Source organism: Ambystoma mexicanum, chromosome 2q, assembly GCF_040938575.1.
Source record: "Ambystoma mexicanum isolate Mex_15411 chromosome 2q, UKY_AmexF1_1, whole genome shotgun sequence".
NCBI lineage: Eukaryota > Metazoa > Chordata > Amphibia > Caudata > Ambystomatidae > Ambystoma > Ambystoma mexicanum.
This window is the reverse complement of record NC_090924.1, coordinates 1315994921-1316008511: the sequence shown is the minus strand read 5'-3', so window position 1 is coordinate 1316008511 and position 13591 is coordinate 1315994921. Positions and strand designations below refer to the sequence as shown.

The 13591-nt window shown below is 44.2% G+C and overlaps 1 long non-coding RNA gene across 1 annotated transcript in view; it reads left to right on the top strand.

The window, feature by feature from the left end:
- Positions 1-13591, top strand: part of LOC138570132 (uncharacterized) — a 476888-nt gene that overhangs the window by 317849 nt on the left and 145448 nt on the right. The window contains exon 3 of the long non-coding RNA XR_011303406.1: positions 6277-6404. This is a non-coding gene — a long non-coding RNA (uncharacterized lncRNA). The remainder of the gene's footprint in view (positions 1-6276; positions 6405-13591) is intronic.

Below are 13591 nucleotides of genomic sequence, written 5' to 3'. Positions count from 1 at the left end.
CAAGTGCTTTAGAATTAGGCAAGACTTCTGATAACTGTTTTCTAAGCACTCCAAGAGTCCAGGGGGGAGAAGGTCACTAAATAAAGATAGGTAGTATTTAAAATATAAGGTGCAAATAACCATTAGTAGAAAACACGTGTAAATGTTATTCTGTGTAGTTTTAAAATCAAATGTCAAAACAGGTTCTCTTCCAGAAGGAATGCAGCCTGTGCTAAAGGTAGACTATAGACAGGCAGGCAGAGTACACAAGGTAACTCAGGAGCTGTTCCCTGTCCATCACAAGCCAATGGAGACTACAAAAGATGCAATGCATGACAGAGTACTATGGGAAAAGAGGGTTTTTTATAAAAATTACTGGACCAGATAAAATATAATTTTATTGAGTGAAGTATTGAGAGTATGGCGGGAAGATGTGTTTATGCATGAATGTTAATAGCATAGCAAATTATGCAAACAAGAGCTACAATTTATTCCTGCAGAGGCAGCAGTATGTTAAGCGTGATTTGTCTAAATGTAAACCTTGACATGCAACACTGGAGAATACAGCATCCTTTTCTCTGCCGGTATCCAGTGACCAAGTTGAAGAGTATATAAAGGCGCCTGCTGGCCATTAGTCTGCAGGAGCCAACCAAGGAAGACAGAATGCTGGTCGGAATGGCAGAGTCCTCTACCATTCCCCCGATCATCATCTTTGTAAAAATTAAAGTTTTCTATCTCTTGCAAGATAGACTCATGGCCTTAATTCCCTAGAGGGTTTTATTTACTCTGGTGAGAGCGTGATCAGGGGGTATCCGAATATATTTAAGGGGTACAAGTATGGCCTACATTTCACTTTGCATGGTGAGTGTAGGAGGTGTACTGCATCACACTGCTGTGAGCTTAACACATGTTAAGAGCTCCTTGACTACAAACTAACTTAAAGAGACAGGGAATGGAGATAACAGTCAGTAAACTAGTAAGCAGCGATTGGTTGCAATTTGAAGGAAAACGTTTTCTTTAGCCCTACGTAAGTTCCTTGGCCAGGACAGGAAGTCCCGCTGACACAGGAAGACAGGAGATCAGCGATGAAGACAGAGAGCTTTATTGAGGTAAGTCTTCTCCCTAGTATGGGAGCAGCAGTGTGTAGCATAACTGTTGCCTTTCTAATGTCGTCGCTCCCTCCACATGCACTCAGCACACCGAGGGCCGTATTCTGAGTCGGCTGGTCCAGTAAAAAAGTGCTTGTATTGATGTATACCAGCACCAGACTGGTCAACTACAGGTTTGCTGCTGGCGCACCAATGTTACCTGCAGCTGGTTTTAAGGCAGGCGCCCCACCGGAAAAAAGCTGTAATTAACGACACTGGTATTTCCGGTGCTGTAATGACAGCAAAACCCCTCATGGAGTCCTATGGTACTCCAGGAATGGACATTAACACTGTTACTTCATTACTTTTAATGCAGCAGCAGTGCCGCCGGATCACATGCCGAAAACGGAAATAGCCTTTGCCGGTATCCTGGTGTCTTTACCACCAGGATACCGGTAAGGTTAAAATGAGGCCCAGAGAATCTTCAAAGGACACTCACTAAGCGGGAAGGCACGAGGAGGCAGCAGCGACATGTCTCATGGCTTGGGTTCCTCTGACCCACCCAGTGCAGGCGCTCTGGCCATGCCAGATCCCACTACACCTTGCTGTAGAAGCCAATTATGAACATGCCTTTGCCAAGCCAGTGGGTTGTCTTCCTTTATCTCGGGAGGATAGCTCAGCGGCAATGTGCTCGCATTGGAAGCAAGACGTCACAGTGCAACACAGGTTCGACCACCGGGTCCGCACTTAGAAACCTCTGGGTATTTTAAGCATGTTAGAAATAACCTATCATATCATAACATATCATATGCCAAGTGCTTCCTCAGATACCCAGTATCATTGATTCTTTGATTAAAAGAAGACAAAGTAGTTTGGACCATTAGAAGTGTCAACCCTGAAAGTTCTCAACGTCAAAAAGGCACATGCTGACAATAAGAAAACAAGTGCTAAATCCACATTATTCTATCAAACCTCTTATATCAGGCACTCTTTCCACTTAATTAACAGCAGAGGCAACCTGTTGCAACCAAAGCCCACGCATCATGTTCACCTTTCAGCCAATTGAAATGCCATGCATGTACAAAAAAAGGTAATAACAACACCCTAGTAATGTGGATGTTTATACAAATCCATATGTCATTTACCACCATACATAGAATTCGTTTTTGTTCCACTAAGCGTTGCAAAACTGACCCATACGCGCAACACCTAATAGCAAATTGTGCACCGTCCACTACATACCATTTCCCCTATCTCTTTTTTGGCATTAGCCTTTTCACCCATTGGATTGTGTTAAGTTTCACAAAGGAGCCAGCATGAATGATTGCATGATATAAATTGTCTGTGGGATGTTTCTACCCATGCATCCGAGCCCTACCTCAAAAACTGTGCAGTACTGGCATTGAAAACATCATGATGGCCAGAGCTTCCCAGAAAATGCCCAGGGAAGTGCATGAAGAATAGGCTGCCACCCATTTTTGCCGATGTTATGGGCACAGAAGGGCACTGCCTAAAAACCCCATTGGACTACCCACACAGTAGCCTGAAACCATTGGGAATGGAAATGCTGATTGCCAAAAGCCACATAGAATTGTGGGGAATTCATTTCTTAAATCCCAAAAATGGGTGCATTACCAGTACTCACCACTATCCAAAAGCCGGCATTTTAAAACAACACCAGATTTTACTTTTTGTAAAACTGAATAAATGAACCCAAAACAGGCCAAAGAAAGACTTACTGAGAGGTGGATACAATGTAAAGTTATATTCTGAAGTGACTTGAAGGTTTATAACAAGACTGGCTGAGCTGTGGATTTCAGCAGTTTAAGTAAATTTGGACTGAAAGACACTAAAAATCTAAATGTTTAAAAGAAATGAGTGACCTATTTCTGAGTGTCACATAGGTTGCAATTGTTTAAATGTCATAGTTTTGAACTTAGAATCAGCATTCTAGCTGCATATGTAAAAAATTGTCTTGACTTAAACTGGGGAACAAAAAGTGACATTTTATCTGAAACCTGGCTTAAGGAACTGAATTCTGCCCACCAGCCACCCCCATCAGGAGTGAAACTTGAGTCACAGCTGTGTTCCCAGGCCTATCTGCCTTTTGCTGGCCACACTAAGGATATGCCATCTCTCTGATAATTGAATTAAGGGGAGCCCCCACAGAATACAGGAGCTCTGAACAATGCAACCCCCTTGACTCAGGCAAATGTTTTATTGGCGGGAGTCGTAAATGGAGCTTCCTCCTGGAAGGACAGGGGAGGGGCACTGCCTGTGAGAGCAAGCTGGCTTGGCAGAACTGGAAAAACCAGAAATTCAACCTTGTGCTGGGGGGAAACCACACCCCTTTGGGGCCAGAACATAACTTTAAAAAGATGGATCATTCATAGAGCGGACATGTGAAAAATTTATAAATGATACCATAATTCTTGTGATTTTTCTGCCCACATTTTAAGAGGTTTTTAGAACCGGTGGTATCTTCAGGGGGGTTTTAGCGGAAAAGAGGATATTACTCAAAATGTATGCATGTGAAAAATCTGACACTTCATCAATTAATGTCCATACTCCTTGCGCACATGTGTGTAAATTTGGATTAATGTCCGACATTGCAAAATCAGTTAAAAAGTGAAATATGTGCCATTTCTGAATGCAAGCCCCCAGGAAGAGCAGAGTTTGAACAGGGGATACCTCCTATGATATGTGAGGGGTGCATGTAATTTTAAACAAATGTGTACCTGTGCAAATATGTCTTTTTTTTATCAAATGTAGATTGTGTGCACTTTGACAGTGGAGTGTCCTCTCTGCAAGCCATAAAATGACATCGCTCTGACTCACAGTTCCTTCCCCAATCAAGTGAGAAATGGAAATTTGACCAATGGCAAGTGGAGAGGGGTAGGGTCTAGTGATGCTGCACACACACCCACATTCTAAACAGATAAAAGCAGATAGTGCAAGCCAAATAGACATTCATTTTCCACTTGCAGCTGGAAGCTCTGCCAAAATTCCATACCTTACCTCCATCAAACTTCAAAGAGCCAAACTAGAGACTTCAATCTATCCAGAACTAGAGACCCAGACCAGACCAGCAGAGCAGAGCTGATCCAGACCACTGTTGGCAGAACCAGAGAGCTGACCCAGATCACTGTGAAGTGCCGAGACCGAGACCGGAGTCCAGTCCAAAACCTGACCAGATCCGTGGCGAGGCATATTTTAAAAGATATTGTGAGTACCTAGTAGAACTGTGCAGAAACAATCTCTTAGTTAAAATAATATAATTCAATCTATTTTAATCTAACCAGAACTGTCTCCTAGAAGCTGTACCTTGTCATTTTGAAAAACTGTCACCTGTCTTTTTGAACTTTAAAATTTCAAATCTGAAAAACGACCTTTACCATATCGCTCATATCTCCGCGACCGTTTGTCCTAGAGACTTGCAGTAACTTTCATCTGGAAGCTGAGATCCTAGGCTTTCCTAGGATCCCAAAATGATATTGCTAGCCCTTGTAGTTCCTCTGTAATCGCGCCAGACGCATTCGCGAATTTTGCCGCGATTTGAAAATTTCTCTACTTGCAAAAAGATAGCTGCTTTTGCTTTCCTCTGAAAAAAATCGTTTGCCTCATAAAAACTATCCCTGCATCACTGCTAGAGTGAGCCTGAGCTAATATTAACTAGATACCACTCACCTGAACCTCTAGAGGGAATTAAAAGCATTTTAGCATATTTTTTACTTCATTGCCAGCACATATAAAAGCATTTTGCCTGTGTTGTAAACTTCTGTAGTCTAAGCTTGCTGGGGTGAACTGAATCACATTTGATTGCATTTTTGAGAACTGTGTGCCTTCCTTCCATTTCCTTGCATTGCATAAAAGGGGGGGTAAATTGTCCAAGAAAGTGATTACATTGTCTTTTGCTGAAATCCTATCAAGTTATTTTCTGTACTGCATTTCATTCAACATTGCATCCATTTGAACTCTATAAAGCATTCTCTATTACATTATTCTTCTGTCCCTATTTACCAGTGTGCTACCTTATCCATTTCCTGTCAACTCCTTAGTGATTATAAAGAAGTGTGCTAGTGCCAGATTCTCCGTTGTTAATCTTTATCCTATCAGATAGTGTGATATCCAATTATTAATTTATTATAAAGTGTGATATATATATCTATTGTTTAAATTATCAAATAAACCTTTTAACTTGCAAAACAGAACTACTTCTTGGCTCAGTGGGGTCAGGGGGATTCCAACAGAGGAGTGTTATATAGGGGTAGTCATCCAGAACGCATGAACTGGACATAAAGATATATCAATAAGGGTTTTCATTCAGTATTCTAGACTAGGCGTTGACTTAGCTGTAGTGCTGAATTGAATCCTCTTACATGTCAAGGGGTTGATTGAGTAATGGCTTCCAAGAAGGGGGACGAATGTCAATAAACACATGACTTATATGTTCTGGAGGCACCTAGTTGCTATGTTGTCTTATGTCTGAGTGTCAACAGACCTGCATAACTTTGAATGCTTCACCTTGTATTTCCATACTTGCTGTGTGCCCAGTGTAGTATACGCACATCTAGTGCTCTATTTCTTTGCACTTTCTTTCTCTCGTTTTCTGACTCTATGGGCCTCATTACGAGGTTGGCGGTAACCAACCCTGTAACACCGATTCCGCCTCCTGATACCCCGGTGCCACTGGGATATCACAAGTGGGCGCGTAACCGTAAATCCCCATTTCCGACTCCATGGGAATGGAGACACTGAAGCACTGACATGTTGCTTCAGTGAGAGACATGCCGGTAGGGGTCTGATTTCCCGGCAGGTCAAGTCAGCCGGGGGATCCGTGCCCCTACAGTCATTCACGTAGTATGGTGGTCCAGAAAGGGTGCCTGTACATTGCTACCGACACCCTTATTTCTGGACCGCCGTACTTGGAATGAGGCCCATTTTCATGTATGGCTTTTCTAGGACCACCCCAGACATTCTGACAGCAGTGCTACCAGAGAAGAAACACATATTTCGAAGGATTGATGTGTGTGTTGTATACCTGAGGGTTCGTAGCGCTATATAAATGCCAAATTATTATTATTATTATTATTATTATTAATTTTTATACTTAAAAGTAGATTGAGTGCATCAGTGACAGAGTCGTCACCTATAGTGAGGCCATGCTTGCTATGTGGAGGCTTACATTCTTATTGCCTGTGTCTTTCAGGAATCCCACCACCATCAGACTTGGTGAGATTGGTCCATGTGGAGAAGACGAGTGAGGACAGAGCGGCTCTGCAGGGGATTCTGCGGTTCTGACAGACCTTGTAAGAGACCAGAAGACCAGGCTGCAGGGTTAGCAACACTGTTTGCTACTTTCTATTTTTTGTTATTTATTAGTAGAAAGAAATGTGCAGGTTGACCACAACTACCAGCCATATACAAATAAAATGAACTGGCTCTTATTAAAGGTTTACTATGGTAAATCCAATTAGTGCTTCCAGTATACATTGTAGTGTTAATAGGAATGTTCCATGATTATTTTTTGATAATGGGTTATCTTTCAAGATGGACAGGCTGGTACACTGCTGCGGTACCCTTTCAAAATACCTCTTTGAGAAAGGAGATGTTGACAAATAGCACCAATCATTGGTCCTGGACGCTTTGCATAATATCGGGGAGAATTTTAGGAACTTAAGAAAGAGCCCAGATATTTATATCTGACCAATACATCTGTGTTAAAAGGGTTGTGGTCTTGATTCACCAAGGACATAACTCACGCCAGGCTTTCTGCTAATTACTTTACTCTTAACACTAATATTAAGGGCCTGGTTCTGAGCTCTGAGGGAATGTTGCGTGGAAGTCTGAAATTCCCCCCTCCAGTTTCCAGCACTACCATTATGAGGTGGGGACAAGGATTGAAGAGAGCTGTCGAGCTTTCCCACTGTCAAAGCGGGTATAATCTAGGGTATGGAAGAAGCATGTGCACGATTGTCATTGAGAGGATTTCTAAAAAGTCTGCAACTTTTCAGATTTATGAAAGTGTCTTTCACCTTCACTTAAGCAGAAAAGTGGCATTGGCATGGAGGGAAAAGTCTAACTTTTAATATGGCAATCAACCCTGCATTGGGGGGCATCCCAAAACCGGTAACTGCCTGCTTGCCCGAGCCTTTCACAAGGACCTCAGTGAGGGATCAGGACTGTTGCCAGCTCTGTAACGCCTACTCGACAAGGGGGTGATAGCTTTTTGCACCCCGGTTTTGCACCCCGGGTGAATAGTTTTAAATGTTTTATTTCCATGGGAGACAGGCTAAGTGCTTATTGCGCAAGCCCAGTCTCCTGTGGAAATAAAAAGAAGACGATGGCCGTCGTCATAGAAAATAGAAAAGGGACAGAGTATATTTCCATTGCAGTGGCTGAGGAAACGGGAGGAAGAGCATAGACTTGATGGGGGCCTGTGGGTAAGTGGGGGAACAGGGAGTGGGGTGGGAGTGTTGAGGGTGATTTAGGGGCGTTGGGGTCGGAGGAGAGGATGGGGGAGGGTCTGCCAAACCCGGGTTGGCGTGCAGAAAAGACGATTGCAGCAAAGGGGCCGGGTCTCAGATGGCTGGAAAAATGCAGGCAGTACACTGGCAGGTCTCGCCCATGTTTACAGCCACCTGATTGGCTGAGCGCCCTTCCCATGGTTGCGAATAGATCAACTTGCACAATAGATGTTAAAGACAACTCATGGGTTCAGCATTTTCATGCCTTTTTTTTACATGGAAAAGCAAGTCTCTGCAGGCAGAATGCCCTCGCAGTGTCTGCCCTGCATGCTGACTGCAATGAGGCTATTGCCAGGCTATAAACCAGAAATATTAAAAAGTTGAGACCTTTAAGACAGTATGCCACATCATTTCTGTGAAAGAATATGGTGCTTTTAGGAAACGTCTTATTTTACATGTGCCTCCGAATTGGGTGCTTACCTGTTTATAAACATGAAGCGTATATACTCATCAGACAGATTCAGGCTTCGGTGGTGCTGGTCAAATGGCTTCTGCAGCATTATTTTCACTTCAGAAATGGCTCTTCTCATTTAAGGAGGGGTTTGCTGGTTTTTGGAGCAATGTGGAATTTTCCAAGAGGAGTGTGTTGTCTCGGGTTAAGAATGTTTGTGTGTGCGTGTGTACGCGCACGCGCAGTGCCCAATGTGCAGACATCCTTAGATAACCATATGTATATCGGCTAATGAAAAACATAGAAGACACAGCGCAGAATGCAATTTTTTGATAGCTAAAATAGCAGGTCTGTAGACGATGATTCTGAGGACATGAGGCCAGTTATGAACTAGCACAAGCCTCCTGGCCATGTAACATTGCATTGTATATCTCCACTGGGCCCTTGGGAAGAGAACCTTTCGCATTACACTGCACTCCTTGCCAAGGTCTCATCCCAGCCCATGTTTGTCTATTAGAGGAAACTCAGGAGCACATAGCAGAGTGTTTCATTTATTGTATTAAACACATTTAATAGTGCCCAAATCTAGCCCGAAGGGAGTGGAGCTCTGCACAACCACACATCGCTTAGCTAGAAAACATGCCCATCAAATAATATGTCCCGCACGTCCCGAGCACAGCTGGCCGTACCGCCTACCTGCACGTAAAAATGTCCAATGTTTGCTGTCCTTAATCTATGTATGTCCATTTATGTACTGTCCCCGGTGACTGTTCCATTTACTCCCCTCCAAAGCCTGGTCAGAAAGTCCCCCCAGTTTACTCCATTGTAAGAAGCTCACTGCTTCCTATAAAATCGGATTTCTTATCTATTGTACGTTCTTTTGTGATCAAAAGAGCATTGTTCCTCCTGTAAAAAACAAATAAATAAATAAATAATACATACATGCATACATACTATGAATACCCAGCCACCCAAAGCCCAAGACCCTATAATATGGCATGACTCAGACGGTATGCACAGATTAACAGCCATTACCCCTTCAATCACACTCCTAAATACCCAATTTGAGAAAATAAAAGCATTTAATTTCCCTTTGAACAAAGTGAAAGTGACAGGCAAAGAATTCCCAAAAACGAGGGATAGTCCTAGAAAAATAGTGCACCTTCCTGTCCCAGGAAATATCCAGCCATAAAATTGGTTTACTCTGGGGGTGATCGAGGGTCACCTCCTAGCTGGATTATTCTAATCTAATTAGGGGGGGAATCAGAGGGGATTCTGGGGAATCACCCCTTTAAAGGCCATACTGCCCATCTTAAAATAGATTCCTGTTTCAAAAGGAAACCAATGCAATCTCTTTAAAATGGGACAGATGTGAGCAAACATTTATGCCCCAAACTAAAGGGTTATGGGTTGCAATTGGTAACTGCCATAAGAATGCCATCACTACCAACAATATGCAACAACACCAGAGCCTGGACTACGGCTCCAAAGAGATAAACAGAAACAAATCTTCCTGAGCAGGGAAACCTAAAACCGCCCCCTTTGCACAGTCCTGATCATATGCGCCCCTCATTGACAGTGTATGGGAGGATAGGTCTGTAGGACCTCTCCCCCATATTGCCCACCTTCGTGAGGTTTATGGCTCGTCAGCGGTCCCCCATGCACCTGGGCCCGGGAGGCCCGGGAGGCAGGGTGGCTACTGATCGACATGTAAGGCCACGCGCCCTGTAGTGTAACGTATCATAGATGCCATTTTGAAAACGTTAAGACTCCATTTTAGACGCACTGACCAAAGCCCAAGCAAAATAGCCTGCACCCCATGGCAGATCCGCTGAAGGCCCGTTCTCACGAGCAGCCAGACACGAACAAGTATCAGAACAAACACTGTATTGTTTACCTTCCGCAGTACATCACTGCCATAGAAGTGACCTGACTTGTAGCCGGAGTCTGGAAAATAACAGGAACCATCCCAATCAAACAAGCCCCGACCCTGCATCTGTCCCCCAACATTTAAAATATATGGTGTCCATGACCTCCCTCCATGAACCTCTGCCCAGATCCCCCAGATGAAGTGCTAACCACACATACCAAACCCCAATGGTTCACAGAGTTTTTGCAAATGCTAAAATGGGTGTTGGAAAGGGATAAAACTTATAAAGTTATTAAAGCGAGGATGACCCGCGCCCACCGCAAGACACCATGTGCCCTGAAGGTCTAATGTAAACTCTTGATAGATCCCACCTCGTGCTAACTAATGATTGCTGCTAATGTAAAAATGATGAAGCGAAAAGCAATACATGGAATGCTTGTGTATAATGTAGTGAAATACGTTTTTAAAGTGGAGGACGGTCCTCAAGGATGTTGAGCTAGTTTTTATTATAAATTAAAATGTAAACAAACATATTGCTTCCATGCTTCTGAGTACACAATCCAACCTGACGCTACCTCACGTTTGTTATTCATCTGTCTGTCCTATGAATTATCAGTATGTGTTCAATTAACGTTATGTATCGCGTGTGCTACTGCCAACCTCCATTGTTATGAATGAAGAAATATATGAATTCATAAACGATAGAAACATGTAATCATCATAATGCTATTAATGTTAACATCCATCCCCTCTTATGGTATATTGTGCAGTCCAGTGAATAGAGAATCGCTTGGAGTTACAAGGCCATCTCCCCCTCCTCCCACCAAGGCCCGCCAGGGCTTGCTGGTGTTCGAACAGCACAGCCTCGCCTCCCCACATTTCTGCTGGACCCGCTTCAAGTATTTACCTCTCCCATGTCAGAGGGCGCCATGGCTTGGCCAAGTGAATTATGTGCTACCTGGTCCTAAATCCCACCTCCTTTGAGGGGCCAGATATGTGCCCTTTCTGATCCAATAGTATCAGTAACGTATTGAAGGATTTGCAGGACAGCTGGGATTGTATAAAGTGATGTGCGTGTGTGTGTGTGGTCACAAAGGCAAGGGCAAGGTGTTAGTGCAGCCACAAATCATCGACACAGACCACGTCCGGCCTGCCAGCTCCACCCTGAAGAGCCCAGCTGACCCGTCCATCCCACGTTGGCACCACGCAGATGTCCACCAATCTTGGAGCAGCTCTTCGATACATCGCCTATAGTTTTGTCAACGCCACCCAATCCCCGAGACTCTGTGCCCCCTATAGCTTACAGGATGCATGACGTATTTTGGTAATAAATATGTCTGTCTTTGCTATTGTGAGACAGAGCGCTCTCGGAGCTTGCAGAGTCCTTTGCAAGCCTTATACCAATTTATATAAAAACCCTTTTACTTCACCCGCACTTGGTCCTGGTCTCATTCCCTCCTGGGGTGTGTCCTTTATTGCCTCTCACTGAGGGGTGTTACTGCTTTGTGGGGGAAGCTTACTTTCAGTGGTGACCCCGAAGGCGTAATTTTTTTTTTTATTGTCCCCTTTTGGCACAAGACGTTCCTGGCCGCAGTGGAGACGCACAGTGCATCCGCAAAGAGCTGCCCGCCTACGGCAACTGGTACGCTTAGACTTGCGCACGCAGTAGGCCGAAAGGGTACGGGTCCCACTCCCAAAAAATCTTTAGTACCGCTCGCCGAAGCCGGGGGGCGGCCATTGAGCTGGACGGACCCAGTCTGGAGACTCTCGGATCAAGGCGGGCATGTGAGCATTAAGGCGAGTGACAATAAAAGGAGAAGGAGGGAAGGAGCCAGATTATACAAGGTCAGGTAGAGGTAAACTAACGGGTACTTTCAACTATCAATACTATTCTCTTTCTCTGCATATGGCCATTAGGATAAAAATGTGAAAAAGGGAAGATAAAGACCGGAACCTAGCTCAGCAAGGGGGTAGACGGCGTTGCCGCATAGTGCTATCTTGACTAGTACTGGGAATAAGTTGAATACTGGAAAATAAAAGCGAGGGTGTCTGAAAAAAGGGAGACACAGTGTACACATTAGAAACTGCTTTTTCTCTTCTTTACTCGGGGTGAATAAATACTAGGGGAAAATGATACAACCTTTAAGGGTCAAAGGGGAGAATTGGGTAAGGGTCAAAAGGCCTTGTTAAAGAAAAATTGCAGGGCATGAAAAGGGAAGGTCATTGTTATGTGTTGTATGTTAAACGTTGTTAAATATCTGTCTTGTGTCGCACATGCTATGCTATTTGTGTTCCAAAACTGCATTGTAAAGAAATGCTGTTGAATTAATGGTACTAGGGGGTTTTGTGGTATGGTCATTGTAATTGTGACCCGGTAAGATTTAAGGCATTAATATTGTAAGTACGCATTTTCAACGCTCTAGAATTGATAGTGATAAAAGATATACACGAGAGTCACAGTAATGGTCACAGACCACATAGGAAGGTTAGCGACGAAAAGCGTAACATGTGGACGGAAACCTCCCTGGCTCATATCTGTAAAAATCTACCCGGTTATGCAGAACGTATAACCAAGTACCATGACCAGTGGGTCACGGAACTAAAAGGGGAGGGGCTGCCCCAGGTATGGCCACAAGGAGGGTCATTTGATAAAAGTGTCTTGGAAATGGTAGCAACATGTATATTCATAAAATACAAGGGAAAACAGTTTCATAATAGAAGAGAAATATTGGATCTGTGGAGATTGTTTGAAGACGTGCCCCCACTCAAAAGGAAAGATATAGTGTTCGTCATCCCAGTGATAGCAAGCAAAATTGAAGGTGAGGGGGTCGCAGAAGGGTCAGTAGAAGTAACTTGGATATACCCCTTCCTAAACAAACCAGTGCCTGCTGAAGGATATAGTAATCCCACGTATGTGCCCACCACAGCCCCTACAGTTGCCCCACGACCAACTGCACCACCACCCTATGAGTGCCCCAGATCTAGTGGACAGGTAAGTACCGCTGCAGTAGACATTGAAAAATTGGCACCACGCAGATGTCCACCAATCTTGGAGCAGCTCTTCGATACATCGCCTATAGTTTTGTCAACGCCACCCAATCCCCGAGACTCTGTGCCCCCTATAGCTTACAGGATGCATGACGTATTTTGGTAATAAATATGTCTGTCTTTGCTATTGTGAGACAGAGCGCTCTCGGAGCTTGCAGAGTCCTTTGCAAGCCTTATACCAATTTATATAAAAACCCTTTTACTTCACCCGCACTTGGTCCTGGTCTCATTCCCTCCTGGGGTGTGTCCTTTATTGCCTCTCACTGAGGGGTGTTACTGCTTTGTGGGGGAAGCTTACTTTCAGTGGTGACCCCGAAGGCGTAATTTTTTTTTTTATTGTCCCCTTTTGGCACAAGACGTTCCTGGCCGCAGTGGAGACGCACAGTGCATCCGCAAAGAGCTGCCCGCCTACGGCAACTGGTACGCTTAGACTTGCGCACGCAGTAGGCCGAAAGGGTACGGGTCCCACTCCCAAAAAATCTTTAGTACCGCTCGCCGAAGCCGGGGGGCGGCCATTGAGCTGGACGGACCCAGTCTGGAGACTCTCGGATCAAGGCGGGCATGTGAGCATTAAGGCGAGTGACAATAAAAGGAGAAGGAGGGAAGGAGCCAGATTATACAAGGTCAGGTAGAGGTAAACTAACGGGTACTTTCAACTATCAATACTATTCTCTTTCTCTGCATATGG